Source organism: Octopus sinensis, linkage group LG9 (genome assembly GCF_006345805.1).
Source record: "Octopus sinensis linkage group LG9, ASM634580v1, whole genome shotgun sequence".
Classification (NCBI taxonomy): domain Eukaryota; kingdom Metazoa; phylum Mollusca; class Cephalopoda; order Octopoda; family Octopodidae; genus Octopus; species Octopus sinensis.
Window position 1 is genome coordinate 46,742,112 of NC_043005.1, and position 15,000 is coordinate 46,757,111.

The window sequence follows — 15,000 nt, forward strand, 5'->3', positions numbered from 1 at the left end:
CGAATGTAAATTCTGGTGCTTATTATATCCGTCCCTTTTGCCGAACCACTATGTTATGGAGGCGTAAACAAACTACCACTGGTTGTCAAGCGGTGGCGGGGAAAAACACAGACACAAAGACATATATATATATATATATATATATATATATATATGTATATACAACGGGCTTCTTTCAGTTTCCATCTTTCGAAACCACCCATAAGCCTTTGGTTGTCGCGAAGCTATAGTAGAAGGGACTTGCCCAAGGTGCCACGCAGTAGGACTGAACCCGGAACCATCTGATTGAGGAGCCTGCGCTTGTGGACAAGATTATGTCACACTGCACAGCAGAAAGATACAGTATACTGTCATCCGAAGATTAAACATCTTGGAAGAAACCATAGAAGTAGGCAAAATGTCCATTTCAACGTAGACATTGATTAACATTGTCTAGTGACAGAAAAAATTGAAACCTTATACAATGTTGCCTTCCGTCAACCAAGAATGTGGACAGCATATCTATGTTCTACTGATACTCTACAAAAGAAGATAATTATTGACAGAATACTAAAAGCATAACAAAATGCTAAAATAAACATATAAATGCAGGCGACGAAGAAAAATAAATACCTAATCGATAATATGAAATTCGAACGGTTATGTATACATCAATTACATGGGTTCAGCGCAGAATAAAAATGTAGCAACACGTCCGAATTATTTTATACTCATAATGAGACCAAGGGAATCTAAAATCGTTGATGAGATAGCTGTAAATACGCACACACACACACAAACACATACGCTCGCGCACACATACACACGCGTACAGAATCTTGGTTTTGGAGGTGCATAAATGAACTCAAGGGCCTAGACCTGGAACAAAAATTACACAGCACTTGTTGTATATGTGGTTAAAATACAGAACCGTCTCGTAGAAAAATTTGCAAATACATCACGTTATATCAGAAAATTTTCACAATTACCTTAACTCGGACGATAAAAAAAGTAAATAATGAAGGGAGATAATGCGTGTGAGAAGAAACTATGTAGTCACAAACAACCATATATATGTGTGTGAGCGTGTGTGTTTGTGTGTGTGTGTGTATACATCTCTACATGTATATATATTTATATACATATATGTATGTATGCATGTATATGGCAGAATCTTTAACACACCGTTCTTACTTTATGAGCTCAAATTCCACTGTGGTCGACTTTCCATATCATTCTTTGGGATTCGATAAAATAAATATCGGTAAAGCACTGGAGTCCATGTAATCGACTAAACCTATCTCCCTTAACATTTCACAAATTGTACCTATAATAGAAATAATACACACAAACACACACACATACACTCACATATATATCAACATAACTCAACATTTATATATATATATATGTCATAAGCATAAGATCACACAATTATTGTTGGCATACATTATATACACAGAAGCACAATACATACGTATGGGTGTATACAAAAGTACATACACATGCCTATCATTATGGTTGTATATATATATATATATATATATATATATATATATATATATATTATATATATATATATATATATATATATATATGATATAGGAGTGGCTGTGTGGTAAGTAGCTTGCTTACAAACCACATGGTTCCGGGTTCAGTCCCACTGCGTGGCACTTGGGTAAGTGTCTTCTACTATAGCCTCGGGTCGACCAAAGCCTTGTGAGTGGATTTGGTAGGCGGAAACGGAAGGAAGCCCGTCGTATATATGTATATATATATAATATATATATTATATATATATATATATATATTATATATATATATATATATAATATATATATATATATATATATATATATATATTATATATATATATGTGTGTGTGTGTGTGTGTGTGTATGTGTGTGTGTATGTAAATTACTTTTTGAAACATTGGAACTCGAAACATATAAAGCTAGAAATAATAGCATGTAAATATGAAGTTAAAAACTCTTTGGATGATAAGATGTCGAACGCAGTAAGAATGTATATATGCTTCGAGGTTCAGCGTTCCACAAATGTATTATTTCACGTTCATCTCATTTCTAAGTTCTTATGACGTCAATAATATATGCATATATATATATATATACACATATATACAAACATACATACATACATGCATAAATATATATATATATATATATATATATATATACACATACCTACACACACACAAATATAGATAGATGCATACATATATATATATACATACATTACATACGTATCCATATTTCTTTCCACATAATTAGACCTATTTCTAAATGTAATTATATACATATAAATATACACACACGTGCGCATATATACATATAAACACACACACGCACACCACACACACACACAAATATATACATATATAGGCACAAACATATATTAAATACGTACCGTCCTTTCTATTTGTAACGAACGAGTTTTGTCTTCGATTTCTTTGTAGATTTGCAGTAATTAATTCCTTTGTCGATTAGGCAAGATAACTTCAAAAAGTTAGTGCTCAGTCTAAATTATATGTAGAGATTATCTATTCTCAAGATTACAAATGGTGTAGTTAGATCACTTGTGTATTTTAATTACGAGCCGGTAACAGAGAATGAGGAAATGGGAGCGGGGGGACCCTCGAATACATCTATCAATGTATTAAGCATCCAACACTATTAGATGTTTTGAATAGTTGAAAAGTGTTTAAAAGATAGGCAGAGGAACCACATTTTGTTCTCTTTAGAGTAGATTGGAAATGATGTAGTTGCTGGATTGATTTCATCGTTACGAAATTAAATTACCTCTAGCTGTATAGCTAAAGAAACTACCAGTAAATAGTTTAATGTAAATAACTATTAAAACAAAACCTAATTAAAGTACTACTTGTATAACGGTAATATATAATTGAAATCAGATAATTGTCTATTAAATGTCAGTTTACTTTTAATTAGAAGTGAGGAGTCTGCTATATGTAAGTGCTATTTGTACAGAGGGTTGGTGTCAAGTTTGTTTCTCGTTGCTTTTTTTTTTTTTTATTAAATACTGTTTCTGAGACTTTTGGAATATATCAGAAATCGTTGAGTTCCATCATCTCTTGTAGGAGCATGAATCAACTCACCAATAAAGTTTTTCTCACCAATATGACATTTCGAGATGGAAATTTCAATATTCTTATGTGACAAATATCTACCTGTCTGTCTGTCTGTCTGTCTGTCTGTCTGTCTGTCTGTCTGTCTCTCTGTCTATCTATCTATCTATCTATCTATCTATCTATCTATCTATCTATCTATCTATCTATCTATCTAGCCATCCATCCATCCATCCATCTATCTATCTGTCTATCTATCTATCTATCTATCTATCTATCTATCTATCTATCTATCTATCTATCTATCTATCTGTATGTATGTCTGTCTGTCTGTGTATGTGTGAGGGTTTGAGGTTTGAAGTAATATATCACCTGGGCGGATACCGTGGTGACTCTCAGTTATGTTCCAGGTTACAGCTAACCACATCAATCAGTATTTAACGTATATGACTACTATTAGTTGTCAGTCACTCTGAAAATTACTTCGATAGGTAATTCCGTGTTCGCTTCACTGGTCTGTAATATTGTTTGGAGTATATATTAGCAATAATTGTAACGATATAGAACATTCAGACTTGTTTATCCAAAAATTTATTTACTCTTATTTGACAATTTTATGCAACATATTATTATGGTCTTTATGAACTACACATATTTCCACTTAACAGATTACAGGTAGTTACAGATGCAACCTGGCACGATTTTCGGTGCAGCTTCTTCAAGGTCTATCCACTTGGCTAGTTGGGGTTCGAGGGTGGTAGTGGTAGCTAGGCTTCGTGGGTGGCGGTGGATTTCTTTTGAAATTGAAATCTGATCAGTTTGTAAATTTCTGCGATTGACTTCAAATTCACAATAGTTGCTGTCCGAAGTCAGGTTTCAGTCTAATTAGATCAAGGTCGACGGTAGTGTTTTCGCAGAGATCCTTGTGTATTGTGGTGCTTGGGTAAGCTGTAGCCTATGTTTCAAGTGTGGTGCTTGTAGTGTAATGTTTTTAGTTGTTCATATTAACATTTTTTTTTGGTGTGTTGTTTAAGTTTTGCAGAATGCAATGGATAGAGTACATGCTAGATTTGTTATAGAGTGCCATGAATTGTTTGGGTTTAGGATGTGTTTAATCTATCCTTCCACACTCAAATGTGGGTGGAGTATTGGTTATCAAGAACTTTCTTTAAATGTTTTAAAAGTCTTATGTTTGTGAATATTTTGAGGATGAACAAGTTTCCATGTTCTATATCGTTAAGATTATTGCTAATATATATATATATATATATATATATATATATATATATATATATACATACGATGGTGAGTCAAAAAATAATGCCATTTTGTTTAGGACAGTTATAATTACCAACACAGAAACATGTATCATACATCAAAATGAAGCTTGTCCTCTGTGGATCACGTCCTTACTTCTCAACATAGTTACCGTTTTTCTCAATAGCAATGTTCCACCTTCGAATGAAAGCATGTATCCCTGCCCCGTAAAATTCCGTTGCCTGTCTTTGAGTCACTTCTTCACTACACTTTTCACTTTCACATCACTGGAATAATATTTGCCTCTCAAACCCTCTTTCATGGGGCCGAAGAGATGATAGTCTAGTGACGATGATAGTCCAGATGACGAGGAAGTGAAAACTGTAGTGAAAAAGTGGCTCAAAGAACAATCAACAGAATTTTACGGGGCAGGTATACATGCTCTCATTCGAAGGTGGAACATTGCTAAATGTGTAAATATTAAAATCGTCAGTTTAATAACTTACAATTACACACACAAACATGCACATATGTAAATATGTGCATGTTTATGTATATATGTATATGCGTGTATGTGCGAGTGGTGTGTATGTGTGTGTGTGTGTGTGTGTGTGTGTGTGTGTGTGTGTGTAATTGTAAGTTATTAAACTGACGATTTTAATATTTACACATATATACAAACATACATGTACATTCATAAATATATATATACGAGGGTGAGTCAAAACGTAATACCATTTTACTTAGGACAAGTATAATTAGCAATACAGAAACATGTATCATACATCAAAGTGAAGCTGGTCCTCTGTGGATCACATCCCTACTTCTCAACGTAGTCACCGTTTCTCTCAATAGCAATGTTCCACCTTCGAATGAGAGCATGTATACCTGCCCCGTAAAATTCTGTTGATTGTGCATATACAAATATATATAGGCACAATCATATAATAGATATATATCTTCCATTCTGTTTGTATGTGTGTGTGTATGTGTGTGTGTTAGCAGGCACCCACATGGATATGGTTCAAACTATTTGGAAAATGCCCTGTTAAAAAACATCCTACCACAGAAAGATACACTTTAGTGGAAGATGCTATAGATGTAAAGAGCAGTTGGTTACTGGTACTCAGCTTTAAGCTCCTTGAGATGGTTGTAGTCGCTTACATCAAGCAAAATGCTTTACAGCATTTTGTCTGTCTTTATGTTCTGAATTAAAATTCAGAAATTGCCTTTTATCATTCTGAGTCGATAAAATAAGTACCATTTGATCTACAGGAGTCGATGTAATCGATTTAACCCCTCCCCGAAATTGTTGACCTTGTGCCACAATCTGAAACCAATATTACCGAAAGGAAATATTCTATGCCATGGAAGCCAGAAGCGGGTGGAGGATCTTGGCCGTGCCAGTCTTAACAGACACAACTCGATGATGATTATATCTAACGTTATATTTAAAATAATAAATTAAAGATGTTTGATTGAAGAAAGAGAAAAAAATATTCCTCATACTGAAAGAAACCATTTTTACTATTACCCAAGAATTTATTCTGGTATGAAATTCTATCTCTAACTATTTCAAATTAATTATTGCAGACACCAAGGCAACCTGCAACTCGTAATAATTGAATCGATGCATGAGAATTTATGGTACAATCTAATATTCTGAAACTAACATATTTTGCATATTGACAAAAAGATATTAATTTCTATTAATTCTAGTTTGTTCTAAATCGATTTATGCTGAACATTAAACGTGGACATATTAAAGTAAACCTCTTTAAGGATTCGCAAGATTTTCTACAGATTTCAGCAATATTAAAATTTTTGAACGAAATCACTGATACCATAATTATGTACAGGATATCACCAAGTAAGACAAGTAAGACAATTAGGGACTCGGCTTAAAAAAAAAATTGAAATTACTATCCGAAATCAGCCTCCATTTTAGGCGCCAGCTTGGCTTCAGTCCGCTTAATTTTCATTTCTTTCGTTAATTGGCTCTGTAAGGGATGTTTAATTAATTAAGACACCTCATTTTGCCTCGTACATTCCATTTCACGTTCGTAATGGAAAGGTTTGCAGAGAGTTTCTCGTTAACAACAGAAAAGAGATATACAATTACAGTTGAATAATGAGGAACGTTGCTATGTCATAATTTTATACATGCCCATACTGTTCAGCGGAAAACGAAGGACGAGCTTTATCAACGACATGGTTTCAATCCCACTATCAGGAGTTATTGTATTTTACAAGTGCCAAAACTCTCACTGTGAAGAGAATGAATGTCACAGATACATCACTGTCGTGTTTCATTAATACACCGTCTATAAAAAATATATTGTGCCATTAGACATAGGCATCTATTTGGACATCGTCGTCGTTTAGTGGCAAACACATTAGTGCGATTGCAAATTCTCAAGGAACTTTAAAGAAATTTCGGTTTCGATTTTCAATTGAAATTTTTTCCTTAATGCTCCTTATTGTATTGTGAAATTGTACTGTAAAACAAACCAACATAAAATTATTTGCTGATTATTTAATTACTTCTTATAGATTGCCAATTGAAACGAAGATGTACATGATACCTATGTCAGTGCATAGTAGAACACAATTTGATTATATGAATGTGAGATTACGGGTAGATTTAATGACAATAGTGTAAAACTCTGGACATGCTATTACAGTACTTCAGATCTGATTTTCATGGGAAGTCATTCATTTTGACAAAGCACAGGATCAAATTTCAAACGCTGCCAAGGAATGGACTTCCTTCTTTCGAGTTGACTGACTTCAAGCAACTTTCACATGTAAATGTGCATACATACATACAATAATACGTACATATGCATGTTATATATATATATATATATATATATATATATATGTGTGTGTGTGTGTGTGTGTGTGTTGTGTGTGCGCATGTGTGTTATATATGTTTGTGTAATGATTCTATCTACCTTCACATTGTTAATGCCCTATCCCTCTATGTTCCGTAACTTAGTAGAGCAACAAACAGAGGTCACTATAATTATGTATGAAATATAATGAAGAGCTGAGTACAATACAATTGATTAAAACTCTTGAACAGAGCCCCAACGTAACAACAGTTTAATGACTGAAAGGAGTAAAAGAACAAAAGGACGAAAGAATATGTACATGTGTAAATATAAATGAACAAACATATATCTATGCTTATTTGAAACTGTGTGGAACTTGCTAAAATAAAGCCTCATGATGGCTAACCACCCTGTTGATATCAACGAATTATTGCTTGCCTTTATATTTCATCGTATCAAAAACGAGCCTGCAACTCTCATTTGCAGATACACTCTAACCATTTCCTGAAGGAAACGTCCTATGCACAAATGAATTCCAGCCTTTCTAATATTTCAAAAAAAAGGAATTATTTTATGTTCTCGAAGAATCTAAATTCCTTTGGCATCCACAGGATATACATTCTCGAGGGTAAAGATTCTAAAATGTATAGAAAAGGTCGAAGGGGTGAATTAGTTCAAGAGCAGAACGGCTGTCATGTTTATAGGAGATGAATGTTCAAGGCCCACGGACAGCCTTCCACTTGTTCTTTCCAAAGTATTTTTAATCCAATATTTACATGGTATTTTTATAGCTTTATTTGATTCAAGATTCATCGTTCCTAAAAACTAATATATATATATATATACAGAGAGAGAGAGAGAGAGGAGAGAGAGAGAGAGAATAGGAAAGGTTTAGTCACTGATGATCTAAACCAGTTACACCCACACACACGTGTGTATATATATATATATATATGCATACACCCACACACACACACACACACATATTTTCAACAAACTTCATCCAGTTTCTATCTACCAAATCTACTCACAGGGCTTTGGTCGGCCCGAGGCTATAGTAGAAGACACTTTTGCTCAAGGTGCCACGCAGCAGGACTAAACCCAAAACCATGTGGTCGAGATGCATCTTATGATGCAGCCACACATAAAAATATCTTTTCCTTTTTTCACTCATTAGACTGGTACCATGTTGGAACACCACCTTGAAGAATGTTAGTCAAATGAATCAACTACAGCACTTTTTTTATAGCCAGGTACTTATTCTATCGCTCGGTGTTGTCGAACTGCTAAGCTATGAGGACGTAAACAAGCTAACACCAACAAGTGGTGGTGGGGGACAAACAGAGACACAAACACAGACAGATACACACACACACATACACATATATGACGATCTGCTTTCAATTTTCGTCTACCAATTCCACTCTCAAGTCTTTGGTCTTTGGTCGGCCCGAGGATTTAACAGATGACAGTTGCTCAAGGTGCCACGCTGTAAGACTGAATACAGAACCATGTGGTTTGGAAGCAAACGTCTTATCACTCAGCTACGCCTGCACCTATATATGTGTCTGTATATCTGTATGAATATATATATATGTATACACACACACACACACACACACACACACACATGCGCATGCACATATTTTCGTATTTTCGTTACTCGGTATATCTGAGCTCCATTCTTCATGTCATTTAATTCCCATAGACCATAAAGACAGCACTAAGCACTGGTAATCTGTTGAATTGTTCTACACTCTTAGTGATTAGATATCTCGCTTAGATGCTCTATACATTAGTGTGTACATGTATGTATATTTGTGTGTATATGTACGTATGAATTCCAGTGTTTACATACGTTCATTTCTAACATGATTAACTACTCTTGATTGAATATAACCTCTTCCACATTTTCCGATACTCTAATCAATCGATCCAGTAATTCGGTGAGCAAATCTTTTACACAAAAGGCTACCTGAGAAAGCTAAACATGCACTGTCTTTCAGAGTGATGAGCACAAAAACCGTTCGGGTTAAGAGAGGAGTTTTATATCTCAATTGGTTGAATGATCTCAGTTTCGTTTACTTTACAAGCTGTTTCAAGTGATCAAAAGAAAAAGCTAGCATTGGAATGGTTTCAACGAAACAAAATACGCTTTATGTTTTTGCTGGTAATTTTGCCGTGTATGAAGAAGCAATTAATTCTTGCCAAGTAGCAAGGCTGTAAACAAATCTTTATCATTTCCACATTTTGTAAGATTGTCTTTCACTACAGTTTTGAAATGTTTATTTCCTTATACTAAAATGGAAACTCGAAATATATTCTATGATAGATCACTGTTGCGTAAGTCAAATTTACATTAGAATTATTTAACCAACGCAGTGATGAATTGTTCTTATAATATTTCAATGTGCTTGCACAAATCTTGAGAGAAAAAAAATACAACTTACTGTATAAAATGTACATAAAACGGGGCGGGGAAAACGGACGGAAGAAGGGAAGAGAGAAAGTGAGTGAAAAGGGGAGAAGAAGGCGGTGAAAGAAAAGGCAAAAGAGATCGGAGCCGAGTGATGGAAGGGAGAGGAAAGAAAACTTCCTTACATATAACGGCACACATCAAGCCGAAGTGGATATCTTTCAGTTAAAAACAATTACGCCATTTAAGACATCTGCTCACTTACATATTATATTATCAATTGAACTTAACGTTTAGAGCAAACACACATTGAACTTGTTTTATTTGCAATGAAATATCGTAATAAATAGGTGTTTTATTTATGTTGTCATTTGCTGCATACGAATGTTGGTTCTTTACACTGCTTCTTCTGGAAACAATGAGAATAACAGCAGCTGCAACTGAAAGTCTGTTGGGGTGTTGAATTAGCGACTTACAAGTCAATGATACGAGTTCAGCCCTTGGCGATGCGCTGTATTAGCAATCAAGATACTTACTCTCCATTAGCTGTAGGCACGTCTAGTTGTAAATACTTTGCATAGTTTGGTATCCCTACCTCTTTTAGGCATTGGAGCATCGGATGCCAGTGAATAAGCCAGTGACTTTTGGGCTGGGGAGATAATCGCTATTTTGATTTAAATTCTTCTAATGGGTCTCCTTCACATCAGTCATTAAGACAGTTCCTGTTTGCAATTATTAATAAACGAAAAACACAATTATCGGGCCATAATAATTATTTTTCTGCATTGATAACAGATCAACGAAATGAAGCTTAGTCATTGCAGATCAAAGTCAGTATATGTCTGCTACCTCCAGGGTAATGAAATACATAAGATTTGAATTCAGAATCTAGGAAAAGAAAATTAAGGAATTAAATACTGTCGGCCGTTTATCCAAACTTTAAGTACTATTTCTAGATAGGGTAAAACGAAGATTCTAAAATGTAGTGAAAGGCCACACATTTTGGAGAAATGGCACATGTTGTCCCTTGAACCAACCAGGATTTGAAATTGCAACTTAGAAAGGTCTAGCTGAACAATGCATGGTATTTTCCCCTACGTTCTTCTGATTTTGTCCACAATCACTTATATATATATAAAAAAAAGTAATTAATAATCGCAAAACGTAAGTTGGTGCCTGCCGTTACGTTCTGAGTTCAAATTCCGCTGAGGTTGACTTTGCCTTTCATCCTTTCGGGATCGATTAAATAAGTGCCAGTTACGCACTGGGGTCGATATAATCGACTTAATCCGTTTGTCCTCTCTGTGTGTAGCCCGGTGTGGGCAGTAAAGAAATAGGTATTTCGCCTATCTTTACGTTCTGAGTTCAAATTCAGCCGAAATAAATAAAGAAGTAAAAAGGTTGTTACACAGTATTTGTTAGCAGAGAGGTTCCGCCCATACTTTTAAGATTCTGGTATTTTTGTATTAACTATAAAAATATGCAATATAAGAAAAAGAGAGACATCGATCGTGAAAGCTGCTCTTGTTTGGACCATAATTAATGCAATAGCAACAGCTACTTTTTCATTTATCTTTTACTTGTCTGTCATTAGACTGCGGCCATGCTGGGGCACCACCTTGTAAAATTATAGTCGAATGGAATGACCGGGTACTTATTTTTCTGTGACAACTGCTACTTATTCTATTATTCTCTTTTGTCAAACTTCTAGGTTACGGGGACGTAAACACACCAACGTTGTCAAGCAGTGGTGAGAGGCAAATACAGACACGAAGACGCACACACACACACACATACATACATACTCACACAGACATATATTTATATAGATATGGGGTTCTTTTAGCTTCCGTATACCAGATACATTCTCATGGCTTTGGTCGGTCCGAGGCTGTAGTAAAAGACACTTGCCCAATGTGCCACAGAAGGGAACTGAAACTGGAATCATATGGTTGGGAAGGAAACTTCTTACCACACAGCCACCCTGCGCCTATCTTCATAATTTGTTCACTACGTTTTATTTTTCTTTAGAAATTTAATATCATTTTTTTTTTAAGAAAAAAGGAAAGGAAGAGAACCGTAAAAATTGAATGAATGATGAATTTTTGAAACTGAAAATATTACAGCACCTAAAATTTACTTTGATGAACATTTACAAAATTTTCATAAATCTTTGTAGCTTTCGCGTGAATATTTTTTTGGTCTGTCAGTTTGTCACTGTTTCACAATGTTGTCTAACTCATCACGTACGTTGTTGCTGATTGTTATAGCTTAACGATCTTCCATTCACACTTGACAGAGTACCGTATTATTGTGATGGATCTAACAAAATTCTGTCAAGGTCAACTTTGGCTTTCATACTTTCAAAAACGATAAAATAAGTACCATTTGAGCACTTGACTCAATGCAAACGATTAGACCCCCCCCCACGAAAAAAAAAGGAAGAAATTCAGACCTTGAGTCTATAGTAAAAAAAAAAAGGGTTATGATGTATCTAACAGGCGCTCCTTGAAACCGCCACCACCTCCGAATTGCCATTACCACGCCCTCATCATCAGCATCTCTAGCATTACTCCGCCACCAGAACAACAACTACAAAACTAAAGCCGCCGAACTGTACCACCATAGCATTATCACCACCATCACCACCATCACCACCACCATCACCACCATCACCACCACTACCACCACCACCACCACCACAACAACAACAACAACAACAACAACAGCAGCAACAAAGACAACAACAACAACAACACCATCACCAGCATCGTGATATCATTACCAAAACAGCGTTACCACTTCCGCCAGAAGCAGCAGCATCACCACCACCACCACTACCACCAACGCCATATTGTCTAGTACCACCGATACTGTAGTCACTATCACTAATACTAACTGCACCACAATCAACAATAATCACTGCAGCCATTGTCAACAACATCGTCCTTTCACTTGCTATTATCATAAGCATTATCATAATTGCTACCTTCACCATCACCACGACTATCATAACCATTATCACCACCACCACCGCCACCACCGCCACCACCACCACCACCATCACCACTACTACTACTACTACTACTACTACTACTACTACCAATCAGGCAACTCAATCATCATTACCAACAACCAGATCAACATCAACATGAACATCAACATCGACACTATCATCATTACCATCATCCTCATGGCTATCGCCGTCGTCATCATCATCATCATCATCATCATCATCATCATCATCATCACCACTCCCACCACCACCGCCACCACCATCACCACCACCATATGCCGTTTATTCTTTTTGATATTCAGCGTGTGGTTTTTATGACTACACGTCTTACAACTGGGAGAGTAGTTCCCAAGCCTGTCTCTGCTTTATTACAACCTTACATCATAGTGTCTAAACTTTATAACCGCACACACTGCAGCCGCTACTTTGTTGCCGGCCGTTGATCAGTCTTTGATCTCACATACATTAATGAGTGTGTATAGACTTCATTACCATACACCTGAGAGTCCTGAGTGTGTTTTGAAAACCTTCCCTGTCTCTCATGCAACTGGCATTAGCGGCTAGTTCTTATTACCATATATCTAACGGTCTCGACTGAGTTCATATAATCTGACTGACTCTGATGTTTATCAAATATTAGTAGGTTTGATTCATTAATATATCCCTGACATTCCGGAACGATATCCTATATTAGCACACAAATTTATAATAAAAACTGTCTGTCCTCGAAAGTTCTTAATGTGTTTCCTGTCATACAAATATCGTTTTAGCAAATAATTTGTCTACATTTGTTAAATAATATTCATACGATTAACTAATTATTTCTAATAAAAGCACAAGGCTCCAAATTTACCGAGGGCGAAGAAGCAGCCGATTTATATTGAACTCAATGCTTGGCTGGTGTTTTATTTTATCGTCCCTGGTGAAAAAAGAAAGGTAAAGAGAATTAGGATCATAATGAACCGGAAGAACTGCTGTGAAGTATCAAACGATTCTGCCAATCCACGGCCTTATCTTTTATCTTTTACCTTTTATCCTTTACTTGCTTCTCTCATTAGATTGCGGCCATGCTGGGGCACTGCCTGGAAGAAGTTTTTTCCTTTCCAGGCCTGGTACTTATTCTATCGGTTTTCCTTTGCCGAACTGCTAGTTTACGAAGACATAAACGCACCGAAACCAGTAGTCAAGCGCTGATAGGGGACCAACAAATACACACACACACACACACACACACACACACACGCGCGCGCGCGCGCGCGCGCGCGCGCGACGTGCTTCTTTCAATCTCTATGTATCAAATCCACTCACAAGGCTTTGATCAACCCGAGGCTATAGTAGAAGACACTTGCCCGAGAAGTCACATTTTCATGCGCCCTTTTCAAGCCTAGCCAGGCTCATGGGCCCGGTTTCCTGGTTTCTGTGGCGTATGTGTTCCCCCCAGTTGGACGGGACGCCAGTCCATCGTAGCGTTACCCAAGAAACAGGAAGAAAGAGTGAGAGAAAGTTGCGTCGAAAGAGTACAACAGGGGTCGCCACCACACCCTGCCGGAGCCTCGTAGAGCTTTAGGTGCTTTCGCTCAATAATCACATACAACGCCCGGTCTGGGAATCGAAACCGCGATCCTCCGACCGCGAGTCCGCTGCTCTAACCACTGGGCCATTGCGCCTCCACGAGATGTCACATAGTAGGGCAAAATCCGGAACCGTTTGGTTGGGAAGCAAACTTCTTACCACACAGCCACATATTTAAATAATGATTTCACAAGGCCAGCAATTTTTAAGGAAAGGAGGTAAATCGACTACTTCAGTTCCAGCGCTCTGATGGTAGTTATTTTGCTGGCCCCGAAAGGATGAAAGGTGAAATCATCCTCAGCGGAAAAAAATATTGCAGCACATTTTGCCCAATGCTGTAAAAGATTCGCCAGTTCGTCGCCTTCTTAAACTTAGATAATTCTTACACGTGCATTGTAGTCTACTGCAGTCTACTGCCTGGCGATCTACTAAAGATTCGTCAATGCACTCATTCGGCATAGTAGAAATAGTAACCAACTCTCCCTCAAATTAAAACTCTAGTACCATGATAATAGACGAATACGTTGGACATTGAAGTCTTAGATGCAGATAGTTCCAGCTTTCCGAGCATCTCATTTCCGAGCTTGCATCTTTATGAAAATTGGCAAAAAATATGTATTTCTCTTTTCCTATAAAGTTTTAACAAATTTGTGCTCAACGGTTGCTCTAAAACGATCTTTAGTTGAAAGAGTACGCCTGTCATTAAGCGTAGTTTTAATAATTATATTGACAACAGTTGGTAAGGTTTCTAGTTACTTTTTCCAGATATTATCGTTTTAGGTCCAAATATTTTAGCTACAAGTATACATTTTTAGTT

The 15,000-nt window shown here is 36.4% G+C and overlaps 1 long non-coding RNA gene across 1 annotated transcript in view; it reads left to right on the plus strand.

Moving 5' to 3' along the window:
• The first annotated feature begins 4,569 nt into the window (after nucleotides 1-4,569).
• Nucleotides 4,570-15,000, plus strand: part of LOC118764694 — an 18,357-nt gene continuing 7,926 nt past the window's right edge. Inside the window, exon 1 of the long non-coding RNA XR_005000500.1 lies at nucleotides 4,570-4,716. This is a non-coding gene — a long non-coding RNA (uncharacterized LOC118764694). The remainder of the gene's footprint in view (nucleotides 4,717-15,000) is intronic.